At 46.1% G+C, this 18065-nt stretch overlaps 1 protein-coding gene across 8 annotated transcripts in view; it reads right to left on the reverse strand.

The window, feature by feature from the left end:
• ARVCF (ARVCF delta catenin family member) overlaps nucleotides 1-18065 on the reverse strand; it is a 370319-nt gene that overhangs the window by 313886 nt on the left and 38368 nt on the right. For all 8 annotated transcript variants that reach the window (XM_020996305.2, XM_078154469.1, XM_078154468.1 and 5 more), the window contains exon 3: nucleotides 5808-5852. The gene's annotated coding sequence lies outside the window, so the exon portion shown is untranslated. The remainder of the gene's footprint in view (nucleotides 1-5807; nucleotides 5853-18065) is intronic.

Genomic DNA, 18065 nt, shown 5'->3' on the forward strand with positions numbered 1-18065 from the left:
TGGGCTGGTCCCACAGCTGGGAATGTCTATGGCAAGACTCCAGCCCAGGTCTTCCTGCCTCTACGCAGGCTTCCCCTAGACCAGAGGGGTCTAACTCGCTTCCAAGGAAAGGGCATGGGCTCTGGTGCGAGGCCCTGGATTCAAATCCTGCCTAGGTGACTTTGAGCACTTCCTGCTCCCCAGCCTCAGTTTCCTCATCTGTAAAAAGAACGGGTGGGACCCTGGGGTCCCTTCCAGCTCCACAGTTAGCCCCCATGAGGTCCCTTTACGTGTCTCAGCCTCAGTTTCCTTCTCTGGACCATGAAGGGGTTGGACTAGAAGAGCTCTGTGGGTCTTCCCAGCTCTAGACCTCAAACCCCAGGATCCAATTTAGGTTCCAACCTCAGTGCCATTTCCATGCCTTGGGGATGATATACTTTGTTGTTGTCTGGTCATTTCAGTCATGTCTGACTCTCCATGACTCCATTTGGGGTTTTCTTGACAGAAATACCAGAGTGGTTTGCCATTTCCTTCTCCAGCTCATTTTACAGATGAGGAAACTGAGGCAAACAGGGTTGAGTGACTTGCCCAGGGTGTGCACTTTACCAAGTGGATAGAGTGCTGGACCTGGAGTCAGAAAGGCCTGAGTTCAAATTCAGCCTCAGTCACTTACTAGCTGGGTGACCCTGGGCCAATCACTAGACCTCTGTTTGCCTTAATATACTGGAGAATGAAATGGTGAGCCACTCCAGCGTCTCTGCCGAGAAAACCCCCTGGACAGTATAGTGCACTTAGCAAGGCTTAGTATTTGCTGACTTGAATTAAGCTGGTGAGGAAATTCTCTGCCTCCCGTGTGTTCAGAATTCCCAAGCCAGCCTCTCGAGGAGGCCGACAGGCTGCCCTTCCCTTCCTCCTTCCCCTTTGCTTCACGGTCCTTCCCTTCAGAGCTCAGCATCCGTCCACACTCGGGCTTTCTTCTGGTTATTGTTTTTGACGTGCAGCCGAGCCCTGGCCTAGTGCAGGGAGGCAGCGGATGCCGTCACTTGGGCAAACCTAACCTCCACATGAAAAAAGACCAGAGGAGGCATCCCCAAGAAAGAAACTGGGCAGAGATCCCTGTGGCAGCGGCCTAGCTTAGGGACCCCTCTGGGGCTTTGGGCTGCGGGCTGGGTCTCAGGAAGCAGAGACAGTGTAGTCTAGGGGTTAGCTCATAGGGCTCACAGAGAGGCAGTGTAGGAAAGTAGAGAAGGAGCCTTGCCCCCGGAAGGGGCCTAGATTCAGGTCCATATCTGACCACAGCTGTGTGACCCTCGGCAAGTTGCTTAACCTCTCAAGGCTCTAGGCAGCTCTGAGACTACAAACCGGGGCATCGATCCCAGTCTGTGGTGGGAGCCAGAGCGTCTTCCCCCTCCTTTCCCAGCTCCTTCCTCAACTGCCTTCTCGCCCTGCTGGATCCCTCCTCCCATCAGTTCCCTTGGTGAGAACCTCCATTCTGAGGAAGTGCCTGGGCCAGGCACCCATCATTCCTTTCCTCTTGCCTCTCCAGACTTCACCACCATTTCCTCTAGAAGTCACCTTCTCTCTTCCTTTCATGTGTTGGCTTCCCTCTTTAGAATGTCTGCCCCATGAGAGCAGAGATTGTCTTCCATTTGGCTGGTATCTCTATTCCCAGCTCTTAGCACAGAGCCAGGCACACAAAATCATTGAATAAATGCTTTCTGACTTGCAAGTTCCCGACACTGACAAAATGGCCAGTCTAGAACTCAAACAATGACATTTGCAGGACTTAGAGTCATCTCAGAGAAGATGACCACCCCCCAAAAGAAGCACTCAACCTCTGGCCTGGCTTGCTAGAAGGAATTGTTTGGACAGTGCAGAGCAAGGTGAAATGTAGAATGTCTGCTCTGCAGTCCTGCAAATGCATCATGGCTGGATTTTTGAAGTATCAGCCTCCCAGGAGAATAGAGTCACAGGTATAACTGCTTCTTGGTGAAGTTCTTCTACCAATGTGTGCTTGTGGATCTTTTGTGTGTTAAGCATTTCTTTTGTGTAGGACAAAATGAATAGCTGTCCTATACCTGATTTATAATGCACAATGAGTACCTTCATACTCTTCCCCACTTTGGGGAAACCCTAGATATGAGCTACTGAGAAAAGAAGCTTAACGTCTCCCTACATTGGGTATTCCACACCCATAGTCCTCACCTCTTCAACGAAAGGGAGGACGTACATGTCTTGAAATCTCTAGACCCAAGCTCACTCACCACCTCTTACCTGGTAGTCCCCTCAGCTCCAGTCTTTTCCCACCCTTCCACCCAATTCATCCTGCACATGCTACCAGAGTAATTTTCTTCATTCACAGTTTTGATCACACCAGTGCCCTGCTAAGAAATCTTCAGTGGCTCCCACGTCCTTAGCCAGACATTCAAGGCCCTTCCTAGTCTGACCTCATGTGACTGCCCTCATATAGGCTACTCTCTGGCCAAACTGGACTGCTCATCATTCCCAAAATATGCCTTGCACTCTTTCACCCCTGTGACTTTGCTTCCTCAGGTAAGGAAATAAAGAAAAGAGGAAAATACACCAATAAATACAGCACCAATTATCTCCCTAAGGCTGGCGGCACAGGAGACCCTCCCATTAAGAAGGAGCAATTACAGTGGATGATTTCTTCCATCCACAAAGAGAACCTGATTTCCCTTCAAAGGCCAAACCCTGCTCTGGAGATGGTTTTATTTTGAGCATAAAGGGCAGTGGGGAGGTGCAGGGGGCCTGGGCCACAAACAAGGATTTATATGAGAAAAGTGGGATAAAGGAGGACATCAAAGAAATGGAGGACAGAAAGAGGCAGTGGGGGATATTGTGCGAAGTGCCAAGGGTGACCCATGGGTCAGGCCAAGCTGGCCATCCCTGCTGCCCTCGTGACGGACATCAGGAGCAAATGCTCCCCCCAGTGGTGAGCTGTGGGGAAGACATGGATAGAGCGACACAACGAGCTGCAATCGGTATCTCTGGAGAGGAGAAATCGCAGAGCCATTGGAGGACCGTTTTTTACAAGTCTCCACTGAAGTCCTCCTCCCTCGGTTACTCAAGAGCCCTGGTTCTGGGACAGAGGAGAGAGGTCAGATCTTAGGAAAGCACGTGAGCTGAGCTCTGCAGAAAGCTAGGGCTTCAAAGAGGTGAGGAGAGGGGGCAGCCCAGGCAGAGGGGATGTCCCCTCATGAGCTTTCCAGTCCCATCTGGGCCCAGAGGTGGGAGATGAAGCATTGCAGCAGGCCAGCTTGGCCAAGGTGGACAGTGGGTGAAGCAGAGTAATATGAGTGATGAGGCTGGAATCTGGAGCCAGGTCAGAAAGGGCTTTAAAAGCCAGACAGAGAAACCTGTATTTGATCCTAGGGGTAATAGGGAGCCAAGGGAGTTTTTTGAGCAGGAGAGTGACATGGACCTGTGCTTAAACATTCATTTGACAGTGGTACAAAGGATCATTTAGAGACCAGAGAAGCTGGAAGGAAAGAGACCAAGTGCAAGAAGCCAGAGGTTAAGAAAAGACTAGGGAAAGACTCTGCAGAGGCCCAAGGTCACTGTGCCGGACTCTGTCTTCACCCGGCCATGACGCCATCATTGCCTTAGTCCTCTGTGCTCATGACCCCTTCAAATCTTCCCTTTCCCCCAACCTCACGCCCCATCAGTTCCCATGTCCTGGTGTTTGCCCCCTCTGTACCCTCTCTAACAATCCATTCCCTCCTTTCTATTCCCCTTTCAACCGCCCTGGTAGAGACCCTAGGACTCCCTGTCCAGACTAGTGATCACCTCCTAATGGCTCCTTCCGTCTCTCTAATCCATCCTGAACACTGCTGCCCTGGAATCTGTTTGCAGATGTGGTCAGGTCCCTCTTCTACTTCAAAATCTCCCATGGCTCCCTATTGCCTAAGAGTATTGTGGACCTCAAGCTGGGAAAAACTTGGGTTCAAGGCTTGGCTCGGACACTTACTAGCTGTGTGACCCTGAGCAAGTCACTTAACCTCTTCTTTCTTCAGCTTCCTCGTGTGTCAAACAGGGAGCCTACTGCCCATAGTTCCTACTTCCCAAGGTGACTGTGAGAGAATCAGATGAGATCATGTCTGGAAAACACTCTGCCAACCTCAAAGCCCTGTGGAAATGCTGGCTACTTTTACCTTGGAAAATCATTTTTATGGAGATCTTCTGTTTTGACATCACCTACATTTCCCCCATGTCCCTTCCCAAAGCTCTCCCAGGAGTTAGCCCTTGGAAAAACAAACAAGAAAAAAGAGGAGGAAAGAAAAGAAAATTCTGCAGAACAAGCCAGTGCATTGAGAAGTCTGAAGGAATGCTCAGTATTCCACACCCATGCCCCTACATTACTGCTAATAGGGAATGGACTAGAGGTTTCATAGGAAAAGGGAACATATGGGTGAGAAGCCTCTCTCTATACGTGCTCTGCACCCCACGGCCTTAGAAAGCTGCCTGGGGGCCCTGAGAGGTGACAGGGCTTGCCTAGGGTCACACAGACTGGATGAGTCAAATGTAGGACTTGAACCCAGGTCTTCTCAGCTTCAGAGTCAGCTCTCAATCAATTATATCACGTTGCCTCCTATCATCATCATCATCATCACCATCATCACCATCATCACCATCATCACCATCACCATCATCATCACCATCACCATCATCATCACCATCACCATCATCACCATCATCACCATCATCACCATCACCATCATCACCATCATCACCATCACCATCATCATCACCATCACCATCACCATCATCACCATCACCATCATTGTCATCACTGAACAAAGTTCAGACTCCATCAACAGCAGATAAACAACAGAGTTAGAAATGAGGCAGCCAGAGCACTTGGTTACAGCAGGAAGCTACCAGGTAGAAGGTGGCAGGTAGTAGTGGCTCCCGCCCTGCCCTTTAGCCCCACCACCAAGGCTTCACCAGAAGGTGAGGCTTGGAGTCTCTGTCTCCCCACCCTGAGGTGGTACCTCATCTCAACTATGGGCTTGCTTCACCTTGCTGCCTCAGACACGGTTTGTGTTATCTGCCCTGGGCACCAAAATTCCTAGCTACAGCTCTGGGTGGGGAATAGAAGAAATGATCTGGTCACCAGCTCTGACTACACCCTCCCTTCCATCCTTATTTCAGGTTACTCCCCTCTACCTATTCCTGTCAGTCAATAAGCATTTATTAAGCCCCTTCTACATGCCAGGCACTGTGCTAAGGGCTGGGGATACAAAGAAAGGCAAAAGATAGTCCCTTCTTAGGAGGAGCTCACAGTCTATCTCTTACCACTCCCCCCTCCCAATACACTCACTCCCACAGATATAACTAGGGCAGGGCAACAGGGGCTTTGCCCTAGAGCAAAGAGGGTGGGCCCACAGCACTGCTCTGGGGCTGCTCTCTACTCTGCCCATCACCCCACAGCAACTCTACCTGCCTGTGCCCCGGATTGCTTCCTCCTCCTTCAACATTATCCCTCACATCAGGTGAGCCTGAGCCTCACATCCCCATCACTTAACCCAGCTGCAGAAATCTCTAAGCCTTTGCTCACACCTCCATGCCTTTGCTCGCAGAGTTCCTTGCACCTAGAATGCCCTCCTTACCCCATCTCTGCCTACTGAATTCTTATCCATCCTCTCAAGCCCAACTCAAAAGCAGCCCCCTCCAGGAAGCCCACAGTTGTGCCTGGCTAGTAATCCCCTCCTCCCTCAGGCTTCATGCAGGATGCCACTGTGTATATTTTTCTAATATATCTGTCTCCTATCTATAATATAGATAATAACCTTTGCATCACTTACCCTACAGGACTGTTTCAAAGAAGGCTCTTCCCAAGACAGCAGAGCCTAGAGGGAAAAAACACAAGCAGTGAGGGCTCCCATCCCAGCTCTGACAATGGCCAGCTATGAGGCTATGGCTTGTCACCCCACCTCAGTTTACTCACTGTGAAATGGGAAACATCATACTACCTACCTCTTAGGGATATTCTGTGGAGAAGATTTTGTAAATAATCAATTTCCATAGAAATGATCAATATTGCTGGCTGTGTGGCCTTAACCCCTATCGGGGCCCTAGTTGGCTCCCCTATAAAATGTAAGAACTGGGCTAGATCAGGGTTAACTTTTTGGGGTAACAGACCCCTTGGGCTGCATGGGAAAACCTACAGACCCCTTCTCAGAATAATGTTATAAATGCATAAAATAAAATGCATCAGTTACAAAGGAAACCAATTACATTGAGATAACAATTTTTAAAAAATTACAACCTTCAAGGTAGGCAGCCTTGGCCTAGGTAATAGTCAAGCACTCATTTAGCACTAATCTACCCACCTGACCCACTGGTCGCCAGCTAGGCACTGTGGGCACACAGGAATTATGAGGTGACCTTGTTTCTGAACAACTGGGACCCAACACCCCCAGGTTCTTGTTTAACCTTCAGGGATCTTTCTGTCCTAAACATTCAATAATCCAGTTCCTCAAAAATTCTCATCTCACCTCTCTGTCCAGGCCTCAGGGGAGCCCACATTGGGGCAAGCCTTAATGAGGGGGGAGGAGGGAAAGGGATCTGAAGAGCATGAAGGCAAGCACTTGGCTGTCCATCAACAGCAGAGAAACAACAGAGTTAGAAATGAGGCGGACAGAACACTTGGTTACAGCAGGAAGCTACCAGGTGGTAGGTGATAGGTGGCAGGTGGTAGTGGCCCCCACCCTGCCCTTTAGCCCCACCACCAAGGCTTCACCAGCACGTGAGGCTTGGAGTCTCTGTCTCCCCACCCTGAGGTGGTACCTTATCTCAACTATGGGCTTGCTTCACCCTGCTTCCTTAGACATGGCTTGTATTACCTGCCTTGGGCACCAAAATTCCTAGCTACAGCTCTGGGTGGGGAACAGAAGAAATGATCTCCTTCCCAATCTGGTTCCTTGGAGGCAGCAAAGACAAGATCCAGGCCTCGCCTCAGAGCTTCTAACCAATGACCAACATTCCACAAGTCGGCTTTCTCTAACCTTGCAAAACCACACCGAGGCAGGCTCTCCCCACCTCCCCCAATGTCCTTCCCCGCTCATCAAAGTCACGATGACAGCACACGGAGGGGCCAGGCCATCTGTCACTTCTGAGACATACAATTTCAGAGCAGAGAGACACATTTTTAATTTTGGGAGAAATTCTTCTTGGACAGCGTCCTGATTTCATTTGGGAACACAGGCTATTCTAATCCAGGCCCCTCATTTTACAGAGGAGGGAAAGGAGACTCAGGGAACTTGGACTCAGCCAGATTTCCTTCAGAGCCCAGGCCAAGAGGCCTGAGAGAATTAGCATACTTGGAAAGCACAGAATTATCCACACATAAACTGTAAAAGAAGGACATTAGAGGATGGAACGTCTTCCTAACCTCCAGGTAGTGAGGTGATGAACTTTAAAACTACAGAATGAGATGCATCAACTTGGGATACAAAGTATAAAATGGTCACAATTCCTGCCCTCAAGGGACTTACATTCTGCAAGGAAAGAACTGGCACGTGCCCAGACAATAAGTGAATTATTTTCCAACAGGGATGAGGTAGGGATTGGTTTTGCTAGGTTATGTATATTGCATACAATAAGCATTTTGTTTTTCTTTCAATGGGGTGGTAGGGAGATGGTCCTAGCAGTAAATTTGTCAAAATGAAAAAAGTAAAGATGAAAAGTAAGAAAAGAGGGTCATTGAAGCACTCTAAAAATGCAGAGAACAGAAGGAAGGCGAGGAGAAAGCAGACAGTGGCGACATATTGAAACTATTTCCAACTTGGAGGGAAGAGTACAATGTTCATAGTTGTAGAGCTAAAGGTGCTGAAGGCGTAATTCTTGAGTTCTGTTCTAACTATTCTTGGTGTTAAAATTCAGAATAAAACAAAGTAAGCTTTTAAAAAAGAAACAACTAAAGAAGCTTCTAGCAGTTGTATGAGGAAAAAATGGTACTTAAGGTGGTAAAATGTGATGTTGGTGGGGCTGGGAAGAAACAGGCACTCTATACGTTATGGGTGGGGCCGTGGATTGGTGGAAGGTTTTTGGAGAGCAAAATGACAATCTAAAATAAAAGGAGAGACTCAAAATTAATTGCACCCTTTGGTCCAGGAATATTCCTGCCCGGCACCAATTTCCTGGTGATGTTATTAAAAGCAGGAGAAGAAAGCATCTGCCCCTAAAATATTCATTGCTGCTTTATTTGTAATAGTGAAAGAAACTAAAAGAAAAAAACCCCTATGTTCAATAACTGGGAAATGGATGAATAAATTAAGGGACATTAGTGTAATGGAATACTACTCTGCTATAAAAATGACAAGCATGAATAACACAAAGAGATACAGAAAGACATATATAGGAGTAAATGCCAAGTGAGGTCGCAGAAGATGAATTATCAGACCAACTCTAGCCATATTCAAAAAACAATTCAACAAACAGTTATGAAGTGTAGGGTGTGTGTGTTTAAGGCACTCAGGATCCAAACATAAAAATGACCCAGGCCCTGCCCTCAAGGGACTTATATCCTACGAGGAAGTCCATGCTGGGGGCACAGATAAGTGCCATACAAGGGAAGAAGAAATGCAGGCAAAGGAGAAATCAGACAAAATTACCTCAGAATAAGAGAAGAGGGAGAAAATGATTTCAGTTGGGGAGTCATCAGAGAAGGCTACTTGGAGGGGGCAGCACCTGGAATTAGCCCTGAAAGACGCAAAAGGTGGAGATGAGCATGCAGTGCATTTCAGTCAGAAAAGCATGAGATGGAGATGGAATGTAGCCCTCAGGGAACAGCTCCCTGCCCAGTCTGGCTGGAATCTGGAGGGCAGGAAGGAAAGTGGCTGGAGATACATGTGGGAGTCAGACTATAGCAAGGTCAGGTCTACCCAGTGCCAAATGGGGTGATCTATCCACCGCGCCCCCTAGCTGCCAATAGAGATACAAAGAAAGATAAAGTAAAGATAGAAAGAGGGTAGGGAGAAGGACTAGCAATGTTATCAAAAGGTTCTATGACCAGAGAAGGCGGGCTAGTCCCGTATACCTCAGTGGAGGCACGGGATGTTCATGCAGTCCACTCAGCTCCTGGGGTAGACCCTGTGTGGAATGGACACATGGGAGGGCATGGATAGGAGTCAAACAGGAGGAAAGGGCATGAGGGTAGGGGGAGTTGTTAGCTGTGGATTAGACAATGTACACTTTAAAACGTAAGCTCCATGAGGGCAGGAATTGTCTTTCTTTCTGCTTGTATTTGTACGTCCAGCATTGAGCACAGTGCCTGGCAAACCGTGAGCACTTAATAAATGCGCATTGCCTGCCTGTCTCACAGGGTCCTCATGAACCTCAAAGTGCCATGTTATTCTGTATTAGCTGGGCTCTGATAACCATTATCTCTGGCACATTGGGCAGCTCATTTCCCTGGCCCTGTTTCCTCATCTGTAAAATAAGGGGGTTAGTTTAGATAGCCTCGAAGCTTCCTTTGACTTCGGCATCTATGATTTCTTTGGAGCCCAATAAAGTCTTCATGAATTGCTGATACAGCAGGAGCAGCCGGGTGCTAAACCCAGAACTTAGCACAGAAGGTTCTCTGATAGATGCCAGATACACCCCACCCCCAGACCCATGCTCCAAGACCTTCTGAGCCAGTAATAACTCTCAGAGCTGGCCTTCTACCTAGCAGAGTCCTCACCATCCCAGGATCCCCTCCCCGAGGCATCAAAGAAGCATTCTAGGGGAAATGCTAAGCTCATAGATTTTAAAATGTTGGGGTTTTTTTGGTTTAAAGGAGAAAAGGCAATGTTTCACAAAATCTGAATTTCTGGTCCCCGCCACTCAGATTTTCAATCATCAACTCAATAATTATCAATAACACCCAAACATGCAAAACTAGGGGAGAACTTTACACAAAGCCCCCTGGCTTTGACCAAGGAAGAGCCAAATGACTTAACCTGGGGCCCGAAACAACATTGCCATTGCTCCGATGGGCCTGCTCAGCCTCCCCCAAACCCTGGGACCTTTACCCTGCCTGCCTTCCTTCTTTCTCCCCTTAATTTTCTACTTTTTTAGTGGAGTGGCAGGCAGGGTGCACACAGGGCTACTTTCCACTGGTTCCTCCATGCAGCATCTCTGCAGAGATGTTTCCATATTTCCTCAAACAGTTCTTGTCATTTTTATGACACTGTAACATTCCATTCCACGAAAACACCCTAATTGATTCAGCTGTTGGAGAGAGAGGCTACTTCCAGGCTTTTGTCATTAGAAGGCAAAAGGGCTCAGTGAAAAGGGTCCAGGGCTAGAGTCAGAGAGCCTGGGTTCAGATCCTGGCCCTGGACCATCTTGTTGCTGTTCAATGGTTTCATCCATGTCCAACTCTTTGTGATGCCATTTGGGATTTTCTTGACAAAGATACTAGAGTAGTTTTCCATTTCCTTCTCCAGCTCATTTTACAGATGAAGAAACTGAGGCATACAGTGACTTACCCAGGGTCACACAGCTAGGAAATGTCTGTGGCCAGATCTGAACTCAGGTCTTCCTGACTCCAGGCCCAGCACTCTATCCACTACAACACTAGCTGCCCTGTACTACCTACATAACCTTGGAAAAGTCAGTTTGCTTCTTGCTTTTCTCATCTATAAAATATGGGAGCCAAAGACAACGCCGTGTGATGGAAGAAAGAACTGGGTTAAAGACCACATTCAAGCCCCATCTCTATCACTTCCTTACCTGTGTGTTCTTGGGCAAGTCCCTCAACCTCAGCTTCCTCATCTGCACAATGAGAGGTGGGACCAGATGGCCTTCAGGGCTTCTTTCAACTTTAATCTAAGGTCCCTTCCAAGTCCTGCAGATGGCAGCACATTGGCTAGAGCACTAAACCCTGGAGTCAGGAAGACCCGAGTTCAAATCCCACCGCAGACACTTACTAGCTATGTGACCCCGGGCAAGTCACTTAAACTCTGGCAGCTTCTTCATCTGTAAAATGGAGATAATATATCCCTTACCTCTCAGCGTTGTCGTGAGGATCAAATGAGATAATATTGGTAAAGCATTTGCTAAATGCTTTGTTCAGTTGTTTCAGTCATGTCTGACTCTTTGTGAGCCCATTTGGGGTTTTCTTGGACAAAGATATTGGAGTGTTTTGCTATTTCCTTTTCTAGCTCATTTTACAGATGAGGAAATGAAGATAAACAGGGTTAAGTGACTTGCCCAGTGCTATTAAGTATTTGAGGCCAGACTTGAACTCAGAAAGATGTTTTTCTGATTCCAGGCCTAGCAATCTATCCACTGTGGTGCCACCTAGCTGCCCTAGATGAATGCTAGTTATTATTATTAAATTTACGATGAAGCAGCTATAAATATTTCCATAGAGATGGCTCTTTTTTAAAAAACATATTCTGGGATGAAATCCTAGCAACAGAAATGCTGGATCAAAAATCATGATGAGTTTTTCATTCTTCCTGCCAATTGCCATATCATATTCTAAAACGTTTGCACCAGTTTGCACCAATAATGTATTACTACTCCTGCCTCCCTCCTCCCATCCAGTCCTGCCAGCACAGGATTTCACCATTTTTGTTATTTTTTTTTTACTCTAGTGGGTATAAGGTAGCAGCCCTAAGGTTGCCTTGATTTTCTTTCTTTGAGCATTAGGGGATGTGAGCGTATAGGTGAGCATTTTTTAAACTGAGAATTGGAGCAATGGTCAAAGGACATGGAAAGAAAAGATTATGGGGAACAAGGAAAGCACCATGGAATTGGAGAAGAGCAAACTTTCAGATTTTCCAAAAAAGGGCAGAGAATGCAGTCGTCAACCTCTAGGCCAGTGACCTTGACTTGAATTCCTGGCAAAATTCTAAAACATATAATTAAAGGGATGGTTAGTTGATACCCAGAAAGGAAATGGTGACCACAGAAAGTCAGAGTGGTTCAATCAAACAAAAGGTCATCTCAGACTAACCTTGCTTCCCTTTTTTGACAAGCTTACCAAACTGATTCTACACACAGAATTTCCCTAGGTTTTTGCCAAGTATTTAAAGATCGCTCCTTAACTGTTCAACGCTAATGCAGCACGGTCTCCAGTGGACAGCACCAGGAACCCAGGCTTGGCCTCATGCTGTCTAAGATTTTTGGTTTTGGATTTTCGGGGGGGGGAAGGGGCTAGGCAATGGGGTTAAGTGACTTGCCCAGGTCACACAGCTAGTAAATGTCAAGTGTCTGAGGCAGAATTTGAGCTCAGGTCTTCCTGACTCCAGGGCTGGTGCTCTATCCACTTGTCTAATATTTTCATCATTGATTATGGAAGTTGCAGGAGATCCTGAACTGGGAGGGATCTCCCACCCACTGAATGACAGCCAGGATTCAGAAAGATCTTGACAGGCTAGAACTCAAGGCTGAATCTAACAAGACTCAGTTTAATGTGAATAAATATCACGTCTTCAGCTTTGGTTTAAAAAATGAGTTTCCTAAGCATAAAATAAAGGTGTGAGAGGAACATCCGTTAGTTCATTTAAAAATGATCTGGGAGTCTTAGAGGACTGCAATCTTGGGCAACAATGAGAGATTCTTCTCCCCTTCCTCCTCCTTCTTCTTTTTGTCTTTGGATTTATGATTTCTACAGAAAATTCCCAGGGGTAAAACCCCCTCTACCAATGCAGATGGCCCCATCCTCTGTGACTCAGAATCTCAGAGCACCACCTGGGGCACTGAGGATAAGTGACCTGCCCAGGGTCATACAGGCAGTATGTGTCACAGGCCAGACTTCAGCCTTTGTATTTCACCACTTGTTTTCAGCAATCCTGGGAATTTTTCTTTGAGGATTCTCTGAAATGCGGGAGATCCTTTTGTTTTTCTGAGCTCTCTGGGACATCAGGGAGCCTGAGACTGCTGCATCACCATCTAAATTCCACAGACATTACTGGAGTTTGCTCGTTTCCTAGCAGTTCAGATAATGCCCAGGTATTCTCTGCTTGTATTTTCATCTGGTCTTCTTGTCTGCATTCCGGCACACTCTGTTTTCCATTGCTGTCTGTTTATTGATTGCTTCTGTGGAGTTTTTTTCATTGATTCATTCACACTCTATTTTTCATCTTATTCCTTTATGTCAGTGTCAACATGCATTTATTAAGTACTTACGGTATGCTAAGCAAAGTTGTGGGGATACAAAGAAAGGTAAAAACATGCCCTTCAAGGAGTCCATGTTCTACAGGGGAAATGACATGCAAAAAAAATGTACATATAAGATCTATACAGAGTAGGTGGAAAGTCATCTCAGAGAGGTGGGCAGCTAGGTGGTGCAGTGGCTAGAGGGCCAGCCCTGGAGGCATGAGGACCTGGGTTCCAATTCAGCCTCAGACATTCCTAAGTTCAATCTGGCCTCAGATACTTACTAGTTGTGTGACCCTGGGCAAGTCACTTCACCGTTTTTGCCTTGGTTTCCTCATTTGTTAAATAAGCTGGAGAAGGAAATGGCAAAGCACTCCAGTATCTCTGCCAAGAAAACCCCAAATGGGGTCACAGTGTCAGACTGACTGAAAAATGACTAAACCACAAATAAAAACTAAACACTGGAGTTGAAAATTTATTCCAGAGGCAATAGGTAATCACTAGAGTTTAATGACTACATATATAAGTATTATGTACTCATACATGTGTATTTATGCATAATGTGATACATATTATCAGTACACTTAATGAATGTTATAAATAATTATAACATATTATATATACCCAGATAGATGTCTATCCTAACAGCTCTGGACCAGAAATCCTATATGAGACACTTAAGAAAAGGCTGGAATAGCCCAGAGACCTCGGACTCAAATGGCCTTTAGAGGCCATTAAGTCCAACCCTCTCATTTCACAGATGAGAAAACCAAGGCTAAGGGGAGTTGTGACTTGTCCAAGGTCACACGGCTGATACGCAGCTGAGGCAGAATTCATGTTGGATGAGCCACTATCTCCAAGAATCAAGAGGCCATTTTGTGGGAAATTGCAGGGAGATGGGAGATAAATCAGGGACTCAGGATTGAGAAGAAATCAAAGCAAGAAAAGCACCTAGGCTTGTGTCAGGGATGGGGGGATCCAGGGAGTCCCCCTGCTAATCTGATGGGATTACAGCATGGAGGCCACTCTGGAGAACGGGCAAACGCACTGGCACCTTGCCAAGAGGACGACTTTAAGAGCATCAACAGGTTGGGACCCATGAGGATGGATTCTTCTTTTTTTTTGGAGACCATTGGAGTTAAGTGACTTGCCCAGGGACACAGAGCTAGCAAGTGTCTGAGGCCATATTTGAACTCATGTCCTCCTGACTCCAGGGTCCAATGTTCTATCCACTGCAGGGCTACCTAGCTGCCCCAGGAGGATGGATTCTTTCTCCATGGTCTAAAAGAGTGGACTGGCAGGACAGCTCTCTTCTCTCTCTTTGGGAGTTCTTTTTTCATCCCTGGATGACAGAGCTGCCTTCTTGGTCCATCAGGTATGGAGTGAAAGTGAGGATGGGGAGGGCACCCCTGTATCCATGCACAATTTCCTTTCCCCTGGAGTAGGTGATGACAACTTGCAGCAAAAATACCCAGCACAGTCAAACACGGGCTTGCACCCATCTAAGAGGGTACTAACAAATCTCTTGTAGAAGCACATGGCAAGGGAAATATATTTTGCATGCCTGCACATGTATAACCTATAACAAACTGCTTGTCTTCTCAATAAGAGGGGGAGGAGAGGGAAAGAGGAAGAGAATTTGGAATTCAAAAAAATTTTAATTACTGTTAAAAATTGTTTTTAGGGGCAGCTAGGTGGTGCAGTAGATAGCTCTCTGGCCTTGGAGTCAGGAGAAGCTGAGTTCAAATCCAGCCTCAGACACTTGACACTTAGTACCTGTGTGACCCTGGGCAAGTCACTTCACCCCAAGTGCCTCACCAAAAAGCAAAAAAAAGAAAAATTGTTTCTACATGTAATTGGGGGGAAAAAATAAAGCACTAAATTAAAAAAGACACACATAGCAGAAGGAAACATCTACATGGCCACCCAGCCTGAAGTCAAGAGTTCTCAAATTCACAAGTTCAGGCAATGACCAGAAAGACAGATTTCCTCTATGTCATGACTCTTGGAGAAGGAAGAGGATTGCCATCATTACTCATGGAGGAAGCAAGACAAAAGACGTGAACTTTGCCAACCCCTCCTGTTCACCTAAGCTGCTCTGATCCTGAAAGGCCCTGTCCAGCAGCTCCCTTCAGGGGGACCCTAACCCACAGGGTAGGAGAAATGTGTCATGCTCTGTGGGAAAGAGGATTCACAAGAAGGTCAAAGGGCCACTTCAGTGGTAACCCCAAGGTCAGTTCCCTTTCACGGAAAGTAGGATGTGCTACTTGGGGGCTGGCGGTGTTTATCTATTGAGGAGTTTCTTGGTTTCTTCTTTGTTTTTGTTGAGATGAAATAAAGGCTGTCCCATGCCTGATGTACATTCTTCAAGTGACACCACAAGGACCCAGGCTGCCTTTCCCCCACAAATGGAAAAACCTAAACATGGGCTATTTTTGCACTGACCTATGAAGTCACTGTGAAATAGAACTCCCTGCTCTGATGCGGACTGGCACCACTCTACAAGACAGTCTTAAAGAGTTGCTTCAGCGAATCAGTGACTTGCTTGAGGTCACACAGCCAGTGTGCATCAGAGGTGGAATTTCTTGGTTCTGATGCTGCTTCTATACCACGAGGATTTTCCTGGAGAAACTCCAGGTGGGGATGATGAGCCAAAGAGAGGAAATGCTGGACTGAAATCCCCTGGCCCAGCCAAACTGCATCGTGGGTCCTGAAAGAACTGCCAGAGGTGACCACTGAGTCACCCTCAGTGATATCAGAAAGATCATTGAAAATGAGAGGCATTCTGAAACTAGAGAAGGGCACACACTGTCCTGATCTTCAAAACAAGGAAGAGAAGTCTACCAACTCCAGGCCAAAGGAGCTTAATATCGATTCCCAGGAAAATTCTCTAACAGATCATTAACTTCTATAACAAATAAATAGAAAATTCTATAACAATTCTATAACAAATCATGAATTTCTAGAAGGGGAAGTGGCGATTACCAAGAATTTTGGCCAAAGTTGTCTCTTTTATATGTATTATATTATATATAATGTATAATATATATACATATATATGTGTGTTTAGTAAACTAGTAAATGATGAGAATGCTATGGAGAGTTTACCTAGATTTAGCCAAGATTTTGATATAGTATCTCATACTCTTCCTGCAGAGAAGAGAGATGTAGGTTAAATGATCAGATGGATTTAGAAGGGGGTGGATGGCCAGATTCAAAGCAGACATCAGTGGACATGGATGGGCACACTCAAGAGATGTTCACAAGACCCAGAGCTGAGAGAGACAGCTAGCACAATGGATGACAAACTCTAGGTCCAAAAGGACCTTTATAGGTTAGAGTACCAGATGAAGTTTAATGAGGTAAAAATGTAAAGTCTTCCACATGGGTACAAAAAATCAATTTCACACATGTAAGGTGGGAAAGGCATGTAATTTATTGAACTGAGCACTCAATATGAATCAGCAGTTTGGTGTGGAAGTCAAAATGGCCACTGGACTACATCAAGAGGGACGGTGCTTCTGAGAATGGGCAAGGCGATCATCCCACTGTCCTCTGTTCTCATCAGACCTCACCTGAAGTCTGGAATTCATTTCTTGGTATCAGAATTTAAGAAGGGCATCAATAAAATGAGACTGTCCAGAGGAGGGCAACGAGGATGGGGGAGGTCCCTGTGACCATTTCATATCAGGATTGGTTGAAGGAACCAGGTATGCTTAGCCTGGAAAAGAGAAGATTCAGGGCAGACCCAATGGCTGTATTCAGATATCTGAAGGTTCATGTGGAGGATTTTCTTTAGTTCTCCTTAGTTGATGTTTAATAAATGCTCCTTAATTTACTGACATGACATGGCCCCAGTGGGCCAACCCAGGAGGCAAGTTGTCAAAAAAGAAACTGAGGTTTGATGTCAGGGAAAACTTCCTAATTATCACTGCTATCCCCAAATGGAAGCAACTGCTTGGAGATGTGGTGGGCTCTCCCCTCCTGCAGGGACTAGACGAACACTTGTCAGGGATCTGGTAGTCCTGATGACTCCACTGTTGTATGGGTTAGATTACATGGCAGCTGAGGGCCCTTACACCTCTCAAATTCTCTGATTCAGTGGCTGTAGACGGCACAGAGGAGACAGCACTGGGACTGGAGTCAGGAAGACCTGAGTGGAAATCCAGCCTCAGACACTTACTAGCTAGCTGTGTGACCCTAGCAAGTCACTAAACTTCTGTCTGCCTCAGTCTTCTCAATTGTAAAATGGGGATAATAATACCATCTACCTCACAGGAATATTGTAAGAGTCAAATGAGTTAGTGTTTGTAAAGCACTTAGCATGGTGCCTGGCATAGAATAGGTACTTAATAAATGTTTATTTCCTTCCGTCTTTCCTCCCTCCCTCTTTTCCTTCCCTCCTTTCTTACTTCTCTTTCTTTTTTCTTTCTATTCCTTCTTTCTCTCCCTTCCCTCCCTCCCTTTCTTCCTTCCATCCCTCCCTTTCTTCTTTCCCTTTCTTCTTTCTTCCTTTCTCTCCTTCCTTCCTTCCATCCCTTTCTTTTTTCTTTCTTTCTTCCTTCCTTCCCTCCCTCTCTTCCTTCCTTCCTTCCTTCCTTCCTTCTTCCTTCCTTACATTCATGGCTTCTCTATGAAGGAGCCAGCCCACAGGATCAGATCCAGTCTGGGTAAACCCAGGTCATATCTACTGTCTTTGTTTTTGAATTTTCTTTTCATTATGATCTTAGTCATCAATAAACACAAATTTATCTCTATAAAATGTGTACAAGGATGATCCGCACATGTACACCAAAGGTATCCTTGATGAAAATATAAGAAGGAAACAGGAAGACTTTTCCATAGCACACATCCTCACAGTCACATCACTGACTGCACAGAATGCAAATTTCTACTGTGTGATTTGTTTGAATGGGAAAAAAAGGTCCCTCTCCGGTATAAGTTATTATACAAGATGATTTCTTGAC

This window comes from Phascolarctos cinereus, unplaced genomic scaffold (genome assembly GCF_003287225.1).
Source record: "Phascolarctos cinereus isolate Bilbo 61053 unplaced genomic scaffold, phaCin_HiC Scaffold_4;HRSCAF=312, whole genome shotgun sequence".
Lineage (NCBI taxonomy): Eukaryota > Metazoa > Chordata > Mammalia > Diprotodontia > Phascolarctidae > Phascolarctos > Phascolarctos cinereus.